We start from the raw sequence: 8,358 nt of genomic DNA, 5'->3' as shown, positions 1-8,358 counted from the left end.
CATTTGCCAATTCTTGCAAAACCCTTGCACTGTGAATCGATTGCTCGTAAGAACAGGTTTTCCCATGGGCTTTCCCTGAGCAATCAGTCCACCATGCAAGGGTTTTGCAATTAGACGGAAAAAAAATTAAAATTTATGAAGATGCCCTCAGGAAAGTGAATCACTCGGTCCATTCATTATTCTTCATTAGTACAGCATACTTATGTACATACGCATGTTTGTACTTACTTGGTCATACATATTCTTCGAATAGCTTTTTCCTAAAATTGAGAATGAACAAGAAGAACTTCTTCTATTACACTTTCTATGTATGATAAAAAAGGAGACTTCAAATGGTGGTACTAAGGCGCTATAAAATGACAAATGCGCGACATTAATCCAAAATGTAGAAGCATCAAATTTGAAGGCAATCTACAAAACAATTCTGTACATAAAAGGAAAGAAGGCAACAAAAATTAGAAAGCAATGAGAAATACAGACTAGATATGTAAATGTGATGAGCACTATAAATAGTTTATGACGGTAAAACTCAAAATAGACAAAGAAAAAAAATTAAGAAGGACCGGAAAACACTAGAAAAAGTCACATCAGCAACCGCAACGACAGATGGCCAAATGTGAAATGAGCAGTCAAATCACGTGCTGATCAAGAGAATCACTTCATTAGGTAAGATAAGTGGGCGGTAGCATTGGCGACAGAATAGTTTGGGGAGGGGGGGAAACAAACTTTTTTACGCATAAGTGAATTTTGATGCACACTCATATGTGCATATAAACACGAACGTATGTATGTATGTATATAGATTTGTGCAACTGGCTGGCTTTCCATTACATACATATGTACGTTCATAGCCAAATGAGTTTGTAAGCGCGTTGAAGCAGAACTGTCGCAGCGGATGCTGTTGGCACTTTGTTTCGTGTCGCTTTTGGTATTTAAAGGCAAATACATACATATCAGCATATTGGCCACTTTGAGGCATGCCACAAATTGTCAGCTATTTATCGATTGACAAGCATACATGCATACATATTTACAAATACAACGTTTTGTTAGTATGTAAATTGTGATTGTCAACCGATGTTACACTTCGTTCACTCAACCACCAACTTCCCATTTTTTTTTTTGTTTTCAATACTTGACCTTTTTTTAGATGTGCGTTTTGTTGTGGTTGTGTTTTTTTTTTTGCCGCAACAAATGTTTGTAATCAATCAAATGAAACAACAGGATGCCACAAGCAAAAAGAAAATTAATCAACTGATTTCTCAAGATTTGTGTTATTTGCTTCTAAGTAAATTTCGAATGGTTCACGAATTTTTACTGTGGCGTTTATAGAACTTACTAACATAATGGCTGAATCAAAATGAGCGTGCCCATGTATAACAGCAGATCGATGCCGCGAATCACCGTTACAGGGATCACAATTTAGAGTTTCGGCAACTGGCAAGCCAACATAAGCGGAAGTAGTGGGAAAAGCACCTGAAGACCTACAACTTCGCATCGGGTGTGTGTAGATTTTGATCCAGAGTGAGATCGCTATTCCACCCGAAAAAGCTCGATGAAATGCGCAAACTATTCTAACTAACAGTTTACACTGCAAACTTCGTTGGATAAGGCCAAGGGCAGCTTTCTACAAACAGCTAGAGCGCCTTTTACTTTCGTCAGCGGTTAAATTCAGCTGGTCAGCAGGAACGAAAAAGCATAGAAAGTCATTGATCTCGACGGGATATGTATACCGATGCTGAATCACTTGAATCCGAAGGGAGTAGAATACCCCACTAAGGTTCTAAATCATGGCATATGAAAGTCTGGGAAAGCGGTATCACTACTGTGCCCTGGGAAACCAGCCCTTCAAAGCGTAGTCTTATCGTCCGAAAACTATCTTTTCTTCAGATACCTTGGGCCTTACCCACTTCCCTAATAAAACAACAGCGACCCTTTTTACTACCTGCACAAAGGAGGTCAAGCTTTACCGACGATCTATAAATTGAAATTTTTAAGAGTTTCTTTAGGGAAATGATTGTTAAGAAAGCGTTGCTGGCGACATTCAGAGCAATTGACTAGCTGGTTTTTATGGTTTTTAATGCAGAAATGCATCTAGATGCCCCAGGAACATTTTTGCATCAAAAATAAAATTTTGCAAACAATTTCGCTTACATCTTTTTGGCGGTTAGGGCTGGATATATGTATGGTAATCGTAAAGCAAGCAATTTATGCCCAGCGGCTATCGTAGACACCACCCGAACGAATACTTGCTGGAAGCGGAGCTACTTTCTAGGCACGTCTGTGAACATCTCGACGAACGAACTCACGGCCGAGATCCAAACCACAGACAGGTCATAAACGAAGTTCGCCGAGAGGTAAGCACCACCTTTACCAACTCTCGCCCAGTGAATGCCCTCATTGGACTTCAATTACCATGCATCCAAGCGAAGAGCTTCAGCTGCCTCGAGCGACTCACGCAACTCTAGCGCAACTAAGGCGTGATTACTGAAGCAGGTTGGACTCCTACTTATTCAGATTAGATCCCGTCAGATCCAGTATTTGTATGACATGTGATGACATCAACTACCTCTTCACTTGCCAGTCAGTTAACACTACTTCCTCTTCGGTCCGACCTCGTCGAAACATTTTAGTTTGCTGAGCCTACCTATTTAGACAGGGCTTAGCAGGAATGCTATATAAAGAAAATAACAACTTCAGCACATTCCTAATGCCATCTCTACTCCTGCAATCAAGCAGGTACTTGCCATTCAACCTGGGTTCGTTGGCTACGAAAAAGAGGTGAAAATAGAGGGTAGATTTTGGAAAAAAAACCAAACATTTTGTTTCTGTAAAAAAGTTCAAACAAAGTATGGGAGAACCACAACATTAACCCAAAAGGGAAATAACAATGACAGCGTCAGAAACAAAGAAGCTGGGGAAATCAAAATTGAAAGCAGTGTTTGGCAGCCATGCGTGTCTCACAGCCACTGCAAAAGAGCTGCTGTTGATACTTGTTTGGGCATTGGACGTGAGTGCAAATGTGCAAGCGAAGGACTGGCTGGCCTGATAGCTGCATGGATGGATGGCTGCAGGCCGACTCGTTTGCAATTCAACTTGATGAATTTCCAATGCTAAAAATATGGTGTGAGAAATGGTAGCCAAAATAAATTGCACTTGACTTTGTGACGGCGCTGCAAGCAAACATTTGTTGCAAAACATAAGAAAAAAATTTTACTCGTAAAACAGTGAAGGAGAGATAGATACGCATGTGACTGAACTTAGGGACTGAGGGTTACTTTTCACTGGAGTGGAGCTGTAGTATTGTAAGGCTTTGAACAAAGCTTTGGTGTTGCAATAAAATGAGTAGGTATGCAACAATCTGCGGCATGCATGGCTGGGCACCCCGAAAAGAAAAAATTGCATGAAAATATATAAACAACATAACAAATTAAAAGTAAAATGAAAAGTCAGCAAAACCCACCAAATGTTTTGAATAAAAGAAAACATAGCAAGCGGGCAAGCGTGAACTCTGATTGGAATGGTCAAAGGCCGGCTCTAGCAGCGGCCGCGCAGAGGTGGCAAAGTGCCGACATGAAACCACACAAGAGCAACAATGAAGCAACAATAAGTGTGGGGAAAAAAACAAAATAAAACTCAGCAATAACAACACAAAGCAACAGTTGAGCTAAAAAACCACATAGTAGTATAGTAACTTTGGCGCTGTGGTCACATGCAACACACTCACAAAAAAAGGGGGGGGGGCAAAAAACAGGGCTTCCACTACTACTTCGGTGTAATTTGTGTTGCAGCAAACGAAAAAAATTAAGCATAGGCTATATTGAGCCATTGAAGGGCAATCTGCACAGTTTGTAGCATCACAGCGTGCGTTATATGTATGTATGCACATTAGGGTGGTCCAAAAAAAATAGTAAAGTCTGAATTTTAATGCTCTCACCCCCCAGGATATCGAAAAATATACGCCTTTTTTTTAACAAAAAATATTTAGAGGGCGCTCGAACTTTTCCATGTATTTTATATGAGAAAAAACTTTTCGTAGATCGGAGAACTCGGGTTTTCTTCAGAAGACTTCCAATAATACCCAATTGTTTATTTTACAATTTTTTAATATTAAAATTTTTTATTGCTTGCCCCATTGCATTTCCTGGGGTTTTTGGTGGACCTATAAAATGTAGTTACTATGAAAAAATGGTTAAATAAACAACGGGGTATTATTATTGGTAGTCTCCTGAAGAGAAACAGAGTTTTCCGAACGAAAAATATTGATTTTCAAGAATTCTATAACATTTCTACGAAAAGTTGTTTTTTTCCCATATAAAATACATGGAAAACTTTAAGCGCTTTGAGCGACCTCTAGAAATTTTTGTTAATTTCAAAATAAAAAACAGAGGTATTTTTTGGTATAGAAAAATCCTAGGCGGTGAGAGCATTAAAATGCCGACTTTACTTTTTTCACATGCATTTTTTTTTTGGACCACCCTAATGTACTTAAATATTTTATTTGAGCAAGACAATGGTCATGGTGTTGGCCGGTCGTCGCGTCGTCACTTTGTTGCCACCATGCGCTGGAACACACATAAAAGTCACTATAAAAAATAGACGAGCCAGCCCTATATGAGTTGCTAAAATTTTAACACATCATTCTTTTGTCTGTCATTTATCAACATGGATGCAAGCAATTCTCAGCAATTTTCCGAGTATGTATGTATGTATGTAAGGATGTAATGCGCTTATCCGGCTCCGCAAGGCAGTTTCCCGGCATTGTCACACGCATCCGCACAGAGTGTGAAAATGTGCGAACTTCCTGCTGGTCAATTAAAGCAAAAAAATAAAAAATAAAATATAAATACATTTTATTCTTTTTTTTATATTAATGAAATTTTATTTTAGCTTCAACTGCACCTGCACTTAAATAAATTGCGGCAATTTACATTGCATTTGCATGCGTAAATATGTATGAATATATTTTCATAGTATGTAGACAAGCACTTGTCCATTGAGTCAGTCATGCGAATGGCTTATTTATCCGTATACATTGTACTAACTTTAGTCCACTCAAATGTTATCGAATTACGAAAAGCGTGAGATCTCAAAGGTTAAGAAGAATACTTAAAAGGTGCTTAACAAAACAGATCTTCGATGTTTTATTCTTTCGTAGTTATCGATATCGAGATCGCTATCTTTTATCGTTATCGATATCGTTAATAAAGTTAGAGGTAACGATATCGTTATTTTCCTTTCGAAATTTTAGCTATATAAATACATAGTTGTTATTATCGTTATCGATATTTTTATCGAAGTATTTATCTAGTTACCGAAATAGTTATTTTCGCTTTCCAAATTGTTTTATGTTATCGTTATTATCATCGTGAAAGTGGTACCGATTTTAGCTCGACAAAAAAGAATACAAATAAATACTAAAGTCTGGGTATGAGCCACAGATCTTTGCTGTCGTACGTCTTTATAGTTACCAATATATTTAGTATTACTATCGATATCGATGCTATAGGTACAGATATCAGTGCTGTATAATTACTTATATTGTTATCGGCAATGGTATCGAAATATTGATACTTAGTTATAAATATCGTTATTATAGTTATCGGTTTCGTTCTTATCGCTTTCGATATTGGTATAAAAATATTTACCATTAATTCATTTTCGTTATCGATATCGATACCTTTAGTATTTTTTTGACTGAGTGTTGTTTACTGTTGTTATGTGTTATTCCTAGAAAAAAGATTAGCCAAGATGGTTGGACTCGCAGCCTAAAAGATCTTCTGTATATCGATGATGAGCTCCTAGCCATGAAAGCCTAAGATGCAGAAGCTGTTCAAAAAATGCCCACCACGGGGGGCCAAATTAAGGGTAAAGGATGTGAACAGTCTTTTATGCTTTAATATTCATGAAAGCATTGCTTGAAGACTATACATAAGAAAGGTTACATTGGACATGAAGCAAAGTCTTAATCCCACCAACAGTACATAGAATGTTCTAGGTATGCCTCTCTGGACCTATTTCCTTGAGATGGTTCGTGGTTAGTATTAGCAAAAGAGACTTGATGCAGATGGCATCAATGAGGTCCATGCGATATGGCTTCTGATGCGACTTCTGACGAACGTGGCTTAAGCGAGATCGACAAATTTCCAGAAGTCGGTACTCTTTAAGAAGAGGAGATATAATTTATCCAGCAAGATCGAAGCTTCTATGGAGCAAAACCCCCCAAAGGAGGAAAGGGCCTTTTTCCATCTTCCCCTGCACTGTCTAGGAGCTGGTTGAAGCATCTTTGGTAGCCATTCTTTGAACTATCTGGAGTTGCGGATAAAATGCTTTCTTTTCAGCGCATCACGAAAACATGCTAAACTTTAGTAGAGTGGACGCAGAACTACTGAAATGTTCACAAAAAGTGCGGTGAATTCACAAGTTGACACCAAAACCTGGAAATATAGTGGAAAGTTAAGGTGGCATTCGAAATTCAAATATTATCTTTTATGACAGCGCTCTCCTTTTTTAATGAGTGTACTATCCTCATATTCCAAAGAAAATCATAAAAACGCGTTGGAACAGAAATGAGCGTTCATATACATACCAAAAGGAAAACCAACTAAAATTTAAGCAAATTATTTAAGAAAATCTTTGTAATGGTCAATACAATAAAAAAAAGAGGTCAACAGCCCACAAGAAAACCCATCACATATGACTTAGCCGCAAAAAGTTTTAAAGAATCGCAAAACTTATACAAAAACTGCCAGACATCTGCGACACCATATCCGCAAAAGTTCAATCAGCTATCAGTGCAATCAGCTATGAACAAACTCGAAAATTGCTGCAATTGCAAGCTCATAAGTGAAAAAATATATAAAAAAATTAAAATAAATAAATAAATGTTCAATATCCTCTGATGGAGGAAATAGAAGTGATATTTAATTTAGAAAAATTGTCTATTAGACAGGAAGGCAGGGAGTGGCAGATAGAGTTTGTCTATTTGACTAAAATGCAAGCGTGCATAGCATGGCAAATGGAAAAAAGCAAGCGCTACGAGTGAGAGGATTCTGCATGCTATTTATTTATGAAAGGCGATAGCAACAAATGGCAATAGCTTAAATAGATGCATACGAATTCATAGATTATCGTAGAAGTAATATCGAGGCAAATAAGTACAAAAAAAAATTCTTAACTGCATATGGTGCTTAGCTTTGAGTAAACACACTGCATATGTATGTATGTATTGAGATGCATATACATATGTACATTCATGGATAAAGCGGAAATATAGAAGGAGTTGAAGTGATTGGATTGTGCATTGGCTGCGGAATTTTATTAATTTTATTTTTTTTTTTTGTTTTCTTTTTTTTTCGATATTTGAGTTGAGTACGGCTGAAATATGTAGACAAATATTTGTTTATTTCCATATATATGTGCAAAGCTCTAAATCGTAATAAGCGCGCTTAAGCTTATTCAAATGTCCATACGTATTATATGTAAATATTTACATAGATAAATAATAGAAAAATGCAAAAAATTATGAGATATTTGTGTCAAGTGGAAAAATATTTATTTATCTCTGAGTGTTTGGCGATCTCTGGGTTGCTGAGAAGTTTGTCAGCCATATTAGAAAATAATTGAAGTTAAACTATATACTTACATACATATACGAGTAAAATAGTATACATACAGTGGTGGAAAAATAAATAGAGACACGAGATTTAAAAAATATTTTCTTTGGTTTATTTAATATTTATAATTTTTTTAATGAAAGTATAGCCCATTAAATTTTAGTAGAGTAAAGTGTAAGTTTTAAGTTCCTAGAAAATCGCGTCAAGAAAGAAAAAAATTTAAAATAATTCTTTTCATACAGAATTTTGATGTGGAAAACTATCAAATCGATTTGTTTTTGTTTTTGTGCTATAAAGTTTTTAAAAATGTATTAATCAAGCTGAAATTTCATATTTATTTATTATTTATGTTTATGCATCAATCCTAAAAATTTTAAACAGATCAAACACATGAAGTGTAAACCCCGTCCGTTTTGGTATGGAACGCCCCATAGACAACATTTAATACACCATCAAGTCCAAACAAACATTGCCCATTAAGTTTCAGACACATATTCATACAAAATTAAGCGTAGTTTCAATTAAATGCCTGCTGTCCATTTAATTTTAAAATATTTGTGACCAAAATAAAGATATAACCTCGCCTGAAGACCAAATTACTTGACAAAGCAACTTTTACTTTGTATTAAAGCTAAATTAGCAAAAGATAATATTTTCCTTTGGTATACGTTGGTAGGGGAGCGAGCATACAAACCCATTGGAGTACAGCCACTAGCCAACGCCCATACTTGGGGGAAAGCGA

The sequence above is a fragment of the Rhagoletis pomonella genome, unplaced genomic scaffold (genome assembly GCF_013731165.1).
Source record: "Rhagoletis pomonella isolate Grant_MI unplaced genomic scaffold, Rhpom_1.0 Rhpom_scaffold_00011, whole genome shotgun sequence".
Classification (NCBI taxonomy): Eukaryota; Metazoa; Arthropoda; class Insecta; order Diptera; family Tephritidae; genus Rhagoletis; species Rhagoletis pomonella.
The sequence above is the reverse complement of the archived record's forward strand: the minus strand, read 5'-3'. Positions refer to the sequence as shown.